Here is a 14,512-nt window from a genome sequence, read left to right on the forward strand (position 1 = left end):
TATTTTGCTTAGTTAACTTTGCCTAAAACAGTGATTATGACATCCTGTTTTATTTAAATCTAATTTTAGTGTTAAAAATTTGGTGGCGGCCGGGCACGGTAGCTTACACCTATAATCCCAGCACTTTGGGAGGCCAAGGCAGGGAGATTCCCTGAGGTCAGGAGTTCAAGAGCAGCCTGGCCAACATGGTGAAACCCCTTTTTTATTAAAAATACAAAAAAAATAGCACTCTTTACGAGGGAACAAAGAGTCACATATCCTGTGTTGAAAAACGAATTCATCTGGTGGGAGACACATTAATATTGATTACTGTTTTATAACACTATAGATTCTCCAAATGTTTTTCCCAAGTGACAGGGTTTAAGGCTGTTATTCCAGTAGTAGCTCCCTTGACTATTTCAGTTTCTAGGATGAAAGTCAAATGTTCTTGAGAGGCTTGAAAAACTTGTTTCTTTAGTTTTGTTATAGCAAGTGATATGTTTTTAGCATGCCCTTCCAAGTGACACTTTATTTTTTCCCATTTATTTTCAATTTCATTATAAGGATGAGGAGTGATGCAATAATCAGAAGTATTTCAATCACACTGTAATTGAATTTTATACTCTAAAGTAACACCCTGTTTCCTATCAAGAGAACAGCTTGTCTAAGATCATAAATCTGATTAGTTATGTTTTGATCTATCTTTGAGAGTTCCATAGCAACATAGAGTTTTTCTGTTAACTATTAACAAACTCAGCTGTCTGTAGCCTTGACTGCAGTCAGACCTATAATGATTAAAATTAAGGTGGTAATGAATATCCCAGTATGTTTTAGAAACTCTTGTAAAGATTTTAGTGAGAATATGTACTGATGGGGATACTTCTCAGGGACAAGATAGATTTACTGGTAGCCATATTCCCTCTTGGACTCTTACCAGTAATATGAAGTTAAAAGAGTTAAACATAGAGGCATTTAAAGAAGAAAACAATTTACAATTTTGACCTGTTACCTTGGAGTTAAGAAAATTGATTTGTAACCTTCCCACTACTAAAAGATAAGGAGGTTTAACACAGCTCTGAATCCAAAGAGTTCTATTTTTTAACAAATTCTAATGAATAATAATGATCGTAACAGGATTGTGTATAATTTCCTTCCCAGACCTTTATTGGTTTCAGGGCCATAAATAATTTCCAAAGTTCTTTTTGTTCAGCTCCCAATTTTGGCCAAATTACTCTTGGTCGTGGTTTTACCATGCCCCCATTTCTTCAAATAATAGGGACATTTGTTTCAGTGCGTATTGACTCAATACTGTTACTACTTTTGTATACCATTTACGTAATTCTTGTCAGGACAAGAGGGCTGACTGGTGCAATTAATGTTAAATATCCCCTTAGGGGACTAGTTAATAACAATTCCACGGGAATTATTATGCAGCACCTCAGCCTCTGCCAAAACACAATCTTCCCAAATTAATATTCTTACTTAGAGGACCATTCTTTATTTTGTCTGCATTTAGGTTTTGGGGGCAAAACATAGTTTTTTTTCCTGAATTATTTTAAAAAATACTAAGATCAGAAATTATATGTTAATAAAGGAGAGATCTACACACACGTGTACATATGCCAACTTTTTAAAAGATGAAACATGGGTAACATCCATCTGCCACAAAGTCTTTGGTTTTAACCCCCTGAGGGTTTACACCTCCCGAATTGGAGGGATAATTGACTAACTGGCAAGTTGAACAGGTTCGAATAATCCCTTCAGCTTTTTTTTTCCAGGTTAGATTATGTTGGCATCTCAGTCCTGCTGCATTTGTTAGGGGCCCTGGAAGAATAGTGTGAGCTCTAATATGAGTCATGTAAAAAAGATGCATTCTATCTTTTACTTCTGTTTGTAATTGAGTAAATAGTTTTATAAGTTGATTATTTGTATTAAAACACAGTTGAGGACAGTCAGTCAGCCTAGTAGAGTCTGCAACCTATGCAGAATCAGAAATTACATTATTAGGTTTTTTGCAATTTGATACCTGAATGACAGCTACCAACTGTGCTTTTTGAGTGGATGTATAAAAAGTTTGAATAAGTTTGCTTTCAGATTTTGAATAAGAAATTTTACTGTTACTAGATTTATCTGTAAAAATATTTTTTGCATTTTCAGTGGGATTTGACTTAGTGATTTTCAGTAAAATCCAACTGGCTAATTTCAAACATGAAAAAAAATTTTTTGGATAATGATTATCTAAAATGCCCACAGAATTTTCCAAACAAGTTTGCCACATTACATTATTCGTACAGGTTTGCTGAATTTGAATTTTTGTAAAAGGCACTATTATCCTTTTGGGATCAGATGTGTGTAATTTTACAACTGGAGATCTTTTCATTCTGACCAAGGTTGCAATTTGGTCCAAATGTAGAGTAAGAGTGTGAGTGCTATTATGAGGGGAAAACAGCCTGTAAGTCCTGATTTTGATACTAACTCCGGTAGAAGAGTGTTGAGTAGGGAAAATTAACACTTCTAAAGGCTCATCAGGGTCAATTCTATTTACTTGAGCCTTACATTCCTTAGTTACCCTTTGAGGGCTATTTAGACTGGAATCTCCTCGAAGAATAGAAAACAAATTACTCATAGCTGTAAGTTGGGATGCCTAAAGGAGGTTGTAGTTGATTGATATCTCCAAGTAACTTTTGGAAATCATTTACAGTTTTGAAATTATCCCTCCTGATGAACACCTTTTGAGGTGTTACAGTAGTTTCTTCTACCACTGTACCCAAATGCAAATAAGGAATTGTAGTTTCAATTGTGTCTGGAGCTATTATTAACACAGCACATTGAATGGATTCTTTCAAATGGTCATAGCATTTTGTAAGTAATTATCTATTTGGTGCAGTGCAAAGAATGTCATCCATATAATGAATAATAACACTGAGGAAGTTATTTTCTCGTGGGTGTTAAATTGCTCACTCTGAATGAGAGACCCCCAAACAGGCTTTGTGTGAGCAACGTGGCTGTTTATTCACCTGAGACTAAAAATGGAGTGTGATCTCAGCTCACTGCAACCTCCACCACCTGGGTTCAAGCAATACTCCTGTCTCAGCCTCCTGAATAACTGGGATTATAGGTATATGCCACCACGCCTGGCTAATTTTTGTATTTTAGTACAGACAGGGTTTCAAGATGATGGCCAGGATGGTCTTGATCTCCTGACCCTAAGATCTACCCACCTCAGCCTCCCAAAGTGTTGGGATTACAGGCATGAGCCACTGCAGCCAGCAGGAATTGGTTTTATAGGTTGTGGGGGAGGCAGTGGAAAGTTACAGAAGTTACAGTTTTTTGCAAGCTGGGAGGCGGTCATAGGATGTGGAGTCACATGGTTGGCCCAGCTCAGTTACAAAGTCCAGTGGCCTTGTCAACTGAGTGGGCTCAATAGCTTGACCCACATAAGTCTGACAAATTGGGGGACTGTTTAACATCCCTTGGGGAAGCACTTTCCAATGCTGCCTTTTAGCAAGTTTTTGATTATTTGTAGACTAGTGAACGCACATCACTCACAGTCATTTTCTGCCAAAAGAATAGTAAAGAAACAGTCCTTGAAATTAATCACAATTAGTACCCAAGTGTTTGGAATCAGTGGCTAAAGGTAGTCCAGGTGGCAGAGCTCCCATAAGTTGGATAGCTGTATTAATTGTTCTAAGATCTGTTAACATTCTCCATTTTCCATATTTCTTTTTTATTACAAAAAAAAGGAGAGTTTCAAGGTGAAAATGTGGGAGCTATATGTGTTTTTTTTAATTCTTCAGTAACTAGGTTTTCTAAAGTCTCCAGTTTTTCCTTTGTAAGCTGCCATTGTTCTATCCAAATTGGTGTATTATTTAACCATTTTAAAGCTATTGGATTGAAGGCTTAACAATGGCTGCCATTAAAAATAATATTCTAAACCATGCTGAAAACTTTGTCTCTTTTCTTCTAAAGATTCCTTTAAATCTCGTAAATCTTTTCCTAGACCCATCCCAGGCACATAGCCCATGTCCTGCATCATTGGTTGACTTTGGGAACTACGTGATTGTTGAGGTATTGACTCTTTGGCTCCCCACAGCTGTAATCTGTCTCTTCCCCACAAGTTCATAGGAATCTGAGTCACAATAGGCTGAATAGTTTCAGGTTGTCCTTCAGGCCCTTCGCATAGTAAAATACGACTGCTTTGATAAACTTCTGAGGCCTGACCCACTCCGACTACATTAGACTGAGCGTTTTGTACAGGCCAAGAAGAGGGCCAGTGCTGGAGAGAAATAACGGACACATCTGTGCCAGGATCACTAAACCTTTACATTGCTTGGCCTTTGATAATGACTTCACATGTTGGGCGTTTATCCATTATTTGATTTACCCCGTATGCAGCTTTGCCCTGCTCATTCGTACTTTCAAATTCTCCAATCCTTTTATCTTTACTTTGACCTGATTTTAAGTAAGATAAAATTAAGAGTTATTCTATGTGTTCTCCAGGCTCAGCACTCCAAGGAATGGAAGATGACATTACAATTTGTATTTCTCTGGTAAATTCACTATCAATAACTTCTATATGAAATTTTATCTCTTCAGTGTTAAGACTAGATTTTCGGCTGGGCGCGGTGGCTCACGCCTGTAATCCCAGCATTTTGGGAGACCAAGGCGGGTGGATCACGAGATCAAGAGATCGAGACCATCCTGGTCAACAAGGTGAAACCCCGTCTCTACTAAAAATACAAAAAAATTAGCTGGGCACGGTGGCGCACGCCTGTAGTCCCAGCTAGTCGGGAGGCTGAGGCAGGAGAATTGCTTGAACCCGGGAGGCAGAGGTTACAGTGAGCCAAGGTCGAGCCGCTGCACTCCAGCCTGATGCCTGGTGACGGAGTGAGACTCTATCTAAAGAAAAAAGGCTCGATTTTCCTAAAAAGCAAACCCACTGTTCCTGAAGGTAAAGGTTCACAAACTCCAGTTTGTATTGTTTGTGGTAAAATACTGATTTTTTTGAGTACTACACAAGTCTGCTGCTGCACTTGCAGTGGTGGCGGGGTGGATAAGCATTGTACTAAGACAGGAAAAGGCCAGGAAGCAAACCTCTCAAACACCAAACTGGAGAGGAAGTGGTCCTTTATTCGGCCAGGGTCTTCGTTCAAAGAACTAATTCACACGGAGTAAGACATACTCATATTCGTTACTGTTTTATAACTCTGTTGGCCCCCAGTTTTCTGCTCTGGGGGCCAACTAGGTTTTTCTTCCCGCTGCTCTCAGCAAACAGTATAATTTATCACACAAGTCAGAATTTTCTCAACGATGATGTTTGTTGTAGGTCTCTTAGATTTATTATAGTTGGATATTCTTAAGATGTGAATTTGTTTCTTTTCTTTTTTATTTTATTTTATTTATTTTTTTATTTTGAATTTGTTTCTTTTACCTTCTGAAATTAGGAAATTTTGACCATTATGTCTTCCAACAGCCTGTTCTGTTCCTTTCTCCCTCTCACTGTCTTCTGGGATTTCTGGGATTTTTTTTTTTTTTTCTTTTGACAAAATTTTGCTCTATCTCCCAGGCTAGAGTGCAGTGGTGCAATCTCGGCTGCCTTCAAGCTCTGCCTCCTGGATTAGAGTGATTTTCTCACCTGAACCTTCCAAGTAGCTGCGATAACAGGTGCATACCACCACACCTGGCTAACTGGTGTATTTTTGGTAGAGACAGAATTTCACCATGTTAGCCAGGCCAGTCTTGAACTCCACAACTCAGGTTTTTCCCCCACCTTGGCCTTCCAACGTGCTAGAATTACAGGCTTGAGCCACCCCGCCCGGCCTGGGACTTTCACAAGGTGTAGGGTGTTGTTCTTGATGGCATCCTGTTAGTCTGTTTAGACTCTCTTTATTTTGATTCATTCTTTGTTGTTGTTGTTTCTTTTCCTCTTCACTAATTTTTTTTCTTGTTGTTGAGATGGAGCTTTGCTCTTGATACCCAGGCTGCAGTGCAGTGGTGCAATCTCAGCTGAGTGCAACCTCTGCCTTTCTGGTTCAAGTGATTCTCCTGCCTCAGCCTCTCGAATAGCAACTGCCACCACACCAAGCTAAGTTTGTATATTTAGTAGAGACAAGATTTCGTCATGTTGGTCAGGCTGGTCTCAAACGCTTGACCTCAGGATACTCACTCGCCTCATGCTCCCAAAGTACTGAGATTATAGCCATGAGCCATGGTTATCAGCCTTTTTTTTTTTTTTTTTTTACAGTCTCCCTCTATCTGTGGTCCAGCTTGGAGTGAAGTGGTACAATCTCAGCTCACTGCAACCCTTCCCTTTTGTGTTCAAGTGCTTCTCCCACCTCAGCCTCTAGAGTATCTGGAACTACAGGAGCCCACCACCACACCCTGCTAATCTTTGTGTTTTTAGTAGAGACAAGGTTTCACGATAATGGCCTGGGTGCTCTCTGAACTCCTGACCTCAAGTGATTTGTTCATCTAGGCCTCCCAAAGTCCTGGGATTACATGTGTCAACCACCTCGCCCCTCCCCTCTTCACTAATTTTTAATTTACATAATGAATTCTAATTTTAAACTCATGTATTGAGTTTTTCCATTTAGTTACTGTATTTTTAGCTCCAGAGTTTATGTGTAGTTCTTGATAATTTCTGTATCTTGGATGACCTTCTCATTTTATTTATGCATTGCTTTTATGATTTCTTGAAGTTATCTCTTAATTTAGTGAGCTTCCAACTCTTTGGGGGATGGTGGTGATGAAATCTCACTTTGTCACCCAGGATGGAGTACACTGGTGCAGTCTTGGTTCACTTAAATCTCTGCTCTCCGGGGTCACGCAGTCTTCCCGCCTCAGCTGGGAGAGTAGCTGTTGATGTGTCTTCTCTTTTTTTTCTCCTGTTTTTAAAATCATGATGTATATTCTCTGGCTTTATTCTTGTAATGTTTGAACTGAAGTTAATGGTACGTGTGTGTGTGGATGTGATTTAAAGGGTGTGCAGGAGTGCATTAATGAATAAGACCATGATTTTATTTATTTATTTTTTGAAGCAGCTCTCACTCTGTCGACAGGCTGGCATGCAGTGGCGCTGTCTCGGCTAACTGCAACCTCTGCCCCCAGGTCAAGTGATTCTCCTGGCACAACCTCCTGAGTAGCTGGGAGTACAGCCACACACCACCACACCCAGCTAATTTTTGTATTTTTTTAGTAGAGACGGGGTTTCACCATGTTGGCCAGGATGGTCTCGATCTTTTGAACTTGTGATCTGCTCACCTAGGCCTCCATAAGTGCTGGCATTATAGAAGTGAGTCATCGTGCCCTGCCAAGCCCATGGTTTGTGTAGGAACACATCATTTGCATGCACTGTCACTCTCCCTCTCTATCTCTATATATACATATATATCTAGTTTTTAATATCTATCTATATATATAGATATATATGTATTTTTTTTTTTTGAGACAGAGTTTTGCTCTTACCCAGACGGAAGTGCAATGGCTCGATCTCGGCTCACTGCAACCTCCGCCCCCTGGGTTCAAGCAATTCTTCTGCCTCAGCCTCCCGAGTAGCTGGGACTACAGGCGTGCGCCACCATGCCCAGCTAATTTTTGTATTTTTAGTAGAGACCGGGTTTTACCATGTTGACCAGGATAGTCTCGATCTCTTGACCTCGTGATCCACCCGCCTCGGCCTCCCAAAGTGCAGGGATTATAGTTGTGAGCCACCACGCCCAGCCTAATATCTATATATATTTTTAGAAAGAGTCTTGCTGTATTGCCCAGGCCAGAGTGCAGTGGGGTGATCGCAGCTTACTGTAACCTCTGCCTTCAAGGTTCAAGCAATTCTCCTGTGTCATTTTCCTGAACAGCTGGGATTACAGGGGCTTTCCCCCACCGTGCCCAGCTAATATTTTAATTTTTAGTAGATACTAGGTTTTGCCAGGTTGGCTAGATTTGTCTCAAATTCTTGATGTCAAGTGATTTACCCACCTCAGTCTCCCAGTGTGATGGGATTACAGGTGTGAGCCACTATGCCTGACCTTATTTACATACATATATATGTTTTTTGAGGCGGAGTCTCACTCTGCAGCCCAAGCTGGAGTGCAGTGGTGTAATCTCGGCTCACTGTCAAACTCATCTCTGGGATGCAAGTGAATCTATTCTCTCACCCTCTCAAGTAGCTGGGACAAGAGGCATGTGCCACTGCGCCCAGTTAATTTTTTTTTTCTGTATTTGTAGTAAAAACTGGGTTTTACCATGTTACCCTGGGTGATCTGGAAATAGTAAGCTCAGGCAATCCACCCGCCTCAGCCTCCCAAAGTGCTGTGATTCCAGGTGTAAGCCTCCACACCCAGCATATATTTTTTATATTGTCCATAAAACAGACTTCCACAGTAGCTTACATGATTTTAAAATTTATTATGGAGAAGTACAATAAAAAGCAACCATACAGAAAAAATGTTCAAAGGTACCTAATGTGGATTTCTCCTAACAGAGTCTAGGATCAAATCAATACTTATTTTGTTTTTCATTTCATAGGTGATAACTCACTGCTCCATAATGTTTTGTTGAAATGTGTTTTCCATTTTAGGGACACTTGACTTTCAGGGATGTGGTTATAGAATTCTCTTTGGCAGAGTGGAAATGCCTGACGCCTGCGCAGAGGGCTTTATACAGGGAAGTGATGTTGGAGAACTACAGGAACCTGGAGTCTGTGGGTGAGGAAAACGTCCCTCCAGACACGAGGAATCTGCCCTTGTCTATCTTGGCTCTTCCTGGTTAGTATTCTCTGTTGTGATTTTGCCCCATATATGCTTTTGATGTACATGTCATTGATGTCTGCAGTGATGACTTTTTTATGGGGCATGAATAGCTTCTTAGGGACTCTTCGATGCAGTGGCTTTACATAAAAACAGAAAATTCATAAACACATACAGTTGAACATCATCTTGCTCTAGGCAGAGATGCCGCTGAAGGCCCTGAGCAGAATTATCTGCATGGTCCAGGATACAAGATAGAAAGCATGACACTGACTGACAAGTGTTTCCAGCTGTGGTTCTGACTGTTTGTTTGTTTTTGAGACAGTCTCCCTCCATTGCCCAGGCTGGTGTACACTGTCATGATCTGAGCTCTGCATCCTCCACCTCCTGGGTTCAAGCAATTCTCTTACCTCAGCCTCTCAACCTAACTGGAATTACAGGCATATGCCACCATACCTGGCTAATTTTTGTATTTTTAGTAGAAATAAGGTATCACCATTATGGCCAGGCTGGTATCGAACTCCTGGTCTCAACTAATCTGCCTGCTTCAGCCTCTGGCCAAGTGTTGGGATTACAGGTGTGAGCCATTATGCCTGGACTTTCATTCCAGGTTTTGAGGCGCATCACAGAAGCCTCTCTCACAGGCACTATAACAGTGTTCTTCACATAAAGTAATGATCATTTTCTCTAAGCAGCAGTGACTGCTGCAGAAATTCCTCCTAGAAAGGACGTTGTTCAGGGTCACTGCCTCATATATATAAGGCTCTTCACTGAACTCTTTTTTATTCTCACATGGAATTTCGCTCTTCTTGCACAGGCTGGAGTGCAGTGGTGAAATCTCCTTAGTAGCTGGGATTTACAGGCATTCACCACCATGTCTGGCTAATTTTTGTCTTTATAGTAGAGATGGGTGTTCTTAAACTTTCACGATCACATTTGGGAAGTTTAAAATAACTATTGTTCTTTATGTAATATTTGCACATTTCCATATTGACCATTACCATTTGTACCTAATTGGAAACCTACTGGTCTTTATGTTTTTCAGATAGCTTTTTAAAATCCATGTTGAAGTTCTCACCAGCAGGGCAAGGGAGTACAAGAGAAGGGTTCCACACAGGGACATTGGAAAAATATACAAGTCATCACATTGGAGATTCTTGCTTCCCAGAAGTTGATAAAGATACTCACGAGTTTGAGTTTCAGAGTCAAGAAGTCAAAGGAAATGGCCATGAAGCACTCATGACAGAACCCAAGGAGGTGACTGGTGGTACACAGCAATATGAGGAAAGGTGTGCTGGCAGGAAGCCTATTGGAGATCAGCTTGGATTAAGCTTTCATTCGCATCTGCCTGAACTGCACATATTTCAGACTGAAGGAAACATTGATAATCAAGTAGAGAAGTCCGTCAGTGATGCTTCCTCAGTTTCCACAGCCCAAAGAATTTCTCGTGGGCTTGAAACCTATGTTTCTAATAAGCATGAGAATAACGTCCTCCATTCTTCATCATCCACACAAAAACAGGAAGTACACAGAGAAAAACCTTTCCATTGTACTGAGTGTGGCAAAGCCTTTCATAATAGTTATCTCTTAAGGAGACATCAAATAACCCATTCAGTAAAGAAACAATACAAATGTGATGTATGTGGCAGAGGCTTTCATAAGAAGCACAACCTTGTATGTCACCATAGAGTTCATACTGGAGAGAAACCTTACAAGTGTGATGAGTGTGGCAAGACCTTCATTCAGAAGTCAGCCCTGCAGTGCCATCATAGAATTCACACTGTAAAGAAACCTTACACATGTAATGAATGTGGTGAGAGTTTTAGTAGAAAATCACACTTTGAACGTCATCAGACCCTTCATACTGGAGAGAAACCTTACACATGTAATGAATGTGGTAAGGGTTTTAGTACAAAAGCACACCTTGCACGTCATCGCATACTTCACACTGGAGAGAAACCTTACAAATGCAAGGTTTGTGACAAGGCTTTCCGGAGTCATTCATACCTTCCAGAGCATCAGAGAATTCACACTGGAGAGAAACCTTACAAGTGTAATGAGTGTGGCAAGACCTTCACTCAGAAGTCAGCCCTGCAATGCCATCATAGAATTCACACTGGAGAGAAACGTTACACATGTAATGAATGTGGCAAGGGTTTTAATCAGCCAGCACTCTTTTCATATCATTGTAGACTTCATACTGGAGAGAAACCTTACAATTGTGAAGAATGCGACAAAGGTTTCAGTCGCAAATCACACCTTGAAACACATAGGAGAATTCATACTGGAGAGAAACCATACAAATGTAAGGTTTGTGACAAGGCTTTTCGGCGTGATTCACACCTGGCAGAACATCAGAGAGTTCATACTGGAGAGAAACCTTATGCGTGTAATGAATGTGGCAAGGTTTTTAATCAAAAATCACAGCTTACATGTCATCTTAGATGTCATACTGGAGAGAAACCTTACACGTGTAATGAATGTGGCAAGGTTTTTAATCAAAAAGCAAACCTTGCATGTCATCTTAGACGTCATACTGGAGAGAAACCTTACAAGTGTGATCAATGTGGGAGGACCTTCAGTCAGTCATCATCCCTTGCAGTCCATCATAGACTTCATACAGGAGAGAAACCTTACAAGTGTAATGAGTGTGGCAAGACCTTCTTTCAGATGTCATCCCTTGTAGGCCATCGTAGACTTCATACAGGAGAGAAACCTTATCGGTGTAATGAGTGTGGCAAGACCTTCAGTCACCCATCATCCTTGGCATGCCATCATAAATTTCATACTGGTGAGAGACCTTATCAGTGTAATGAGTGTGGCAAGACTTTCATTCAGATGTCATCTCTTACATACCATCGTAGACTTCATACTGGAGAGAAACCTTACAAGTGTAATGAGTGTGGCAAGACCTTCACTCACACGTCATCCCTTAAATACCATCGTAGACTTCACACTGGAGAGAAACCTTACAAATGTGAAGAATGCGACAAAGTTTTCAGTCGCAGATCAAACCTTGAACGACATAAAATAATTCACGCTAGAAAAAAACCATAGAAATGTAAGGTTTGTTACAAGGCTTTTGGGCGTGATTCAGGGCTTGCACAGAGAGTGGCAAGACCTTCTGTCACTTATTATCCTTTACACACCATCATAGACTTCATACTGGAGAGAAACCTTAGAAGTGTAATGAGTGTGGCAAGACCTCTGTTAGATGTTATCCCTTGTAGTCCATCATAAACTTCACACCGGAGAGGAAACTTACCAGTGTAATGAGTGTGGCAGGACCTTCAGTCTGATGTCATACCTTGTAATCCATCATAGAATTTATACTGGAGGGAAGCCCTACAAGTGGAATGAGTCTGGCAAAACCTTTAGTGCACAGTCAACATTTATTCACCATCAAGCCATCCATGATATAGGGGAAACTTTACTAATACAATGATTGTCACAAAGTCTTCAATAATGCTACAACCATTGCATATCAGTAGAGAATCCGCAATAAAGAGATTTTATAAGTGTAATAAATGTGGCAAATTGTTCAGACATCATTCATACCTTGTAGTTCATCAGTGAACTCATACTGGAGAGAAACCTTACAAACATCATAATTGTGGCAAGATGTTCAGTCAAGCTTCGTTGTAAATGAAACAGGATTCATACAGAAAACAAAAAACAAGTGTGATGATTGTGGCAAAGCCTTTACTTCACGTTCGCACCTCACTGGACAGCTGAGAATCCATACTGGACAGAAATTTTACAGATGTCTTAAGTGTGGCAAGGTCTTTAGTCCACGATATCTCCTAGTAGAAAATAAGCAAATTCGTTTTTGAGATAATTGTTCCAAATGCAAAAAGCATAGCAAACCTTCAAGCATTAATTGACATTAGAGTCCATTCAGCACTGACTTGAGTGTGATTTGACTTAACATTGAGTTCAAGTATTAATTGATATAAACAGTGTTTATGTTTAAAAGAATGGGCCAGGTGCAATGGCTCATGTCTGTAATCACAGCACTTGTCCAAGTCAGGTAGATCACTTGAGGTTAACAGTTTGAGATCAGCCTGGCAAACAGACGTTAGCCACTTTACTCAGCCTGTTTTTTTCTTTCTTTTTTTTTTTTTTTGAGACGGAGTTTCGCTCTTGTTACCCAGGCTGGAGTGCAATGGCGTGATCTCGGCACACCGCAACCTCCGCCTCCTGGGTTCAGGCAATTCTCCTGCCTCAGCCTCCTGAGTAGCTAGGGTTACAGGCATGCACCACCATGCCCAGCTAATTTTTTGTATTAGTAGAGACGGGGTTTCACCATGTTGACCAGGATGGTCTCAATCTCTTGACCTCATGATCCACCCGCCTTGGCCTCCCAAAGTGCTGGGATTACAGGCTTGAGTCACTGCACCCGGCCGTTTCTTTTCTTTTCTTTTTTTCAGATAAAGTCTTGCTCCTGTCACCCAGGCTGCAGTGCAGTGGTGCAATCTGGGCTCACTGCAACCTCTGCCTACCACGTTCAAGCGATTCTGCAGCCTCCCAAGTAGCTGGAATTATAAACGCGCACCACCGTACCACGCTAATGTTTTTTCTTTTGAGAAAGTCTCGCTCTGTTGCCAGACTGGAGTGCAGTGGTGCAAACTCAACTAATTGCAGTCTCCACCTCCTGGGTTCAAGCGATTCTCCTACATTAGCCTCCCGAGTAGCTGAGACTACAGGCACATGCCACCACACTCAGCTAGTTTTTGTATTTTTAGTAAAGACACGGTTTCACTGCCTGGCCTGGTTTTTGTTTCTTTAAACAAAACCTAGGCTGGCACAGTGGCTCACGCCTGTAATTTTAGCACTTTGGGAAGCTGAGGCGGGTGGATCACCTCAGGATACAAGTTTGAGATTAGCCTGGCCAAAATGATGAAACCCCATCTCTCCTAAAAAATTTAAAAATTGGGGCCGGGTGCCGTGGCTCACGCCTGTAATCCCAGCACTTTGGGAGGCCGAGGCGGGTGGATCACGAGGTCAAGAGATCGAGACCATCCTGGTCAACATGGTGAAACCCCGTCTCTACTAAAAATACAAAAAATTAGCTGGACATAGTGGCACGTGCCTGTAATCCCAGCTACTCAGGAGGCTGAGGCAGGAGAATTGCCTGAACCCAGGAGGCGGAGGTTGCGGTGAGCTGAGATCGCGCCATTGCACTCCAGCCTGGGTAGCAAGAGTGAAACTCCATCTCAAAAAAAAAAAAAAAAAAAAAATGGGGTTTCACCATGCTGGCCATGCTGGTCTTGAATTCCTGACCTCAGGTGATCCACCCACCTCAGCCTCCCAAAGTGCTAGGATTACAGGCGTGAGCCACCGCACCCGGCTAATCACTTTTTTCTCTTATTGAGAATCCCTGAGCCCGGAGGTCCAGGCCAGACTGGACAACAAACTAAGACCCTCTAACTGAGAGCTCCCTCTTCCTTCACTCTCCCAAGTAGCTGGGACGAGAGGTGTGCGTGACCACACTCAGTTAATTTTTTTTTATTCTTAGTAGAGACGCTTGATTTTCAGGGATGTGTCTACAGAATTCTCTTTGGCGGAGTGGAAATGCCTGACCCCTATGCAGAGGGCTTTATACAGGGAAGTGATGTTGGAGAACTACAGGAACCTGGAGTCTGTGGGTGAGGAAAACGTCCCTCCATACATGAGGAATCTGCCCTTGTCTAGCTTGGCTCTTCCTGGTTTGTATTCTCTGTTGCGATTTTGCCCCATATATGCTTTTGATATACATGTCATTGATGTCTGCAGTGAGGACCCTTCTG

The 14,512-nt window shown here is 41.5% G+C and overlaps 1 pseudogene; it reads left to right on the plus strand.

Moving 5' to 3' along the window:
* LOC105734485 (zinc finger protein 665-like) overlaps nucleotides 1-9,857 on the plus strand; it is a 57,857-nt pseudogene extending 48,000 nt beyond the window's left edge.
* Nucleotides 9,858-14,512: the final 4,655 nt, after the last annotated feature.

Source organism: Aotus nancymaae, unplaced genomic scaffold, assembly GCF_030222135.1.
Source record: "Aotus nancymaae isolate 86718 unplaced genomic scaffold, 86718_ANA_hifiasm-v0.15.2.pri h1tg000028l, whole genome shotgun sequence".
In the NCBI taxonomy this organism is placed as follows: Eukaryota; Metazoa; Chordata; class Mammalia; order Primates; family Aotidae; genus Aotus; species Aotus nancymaae.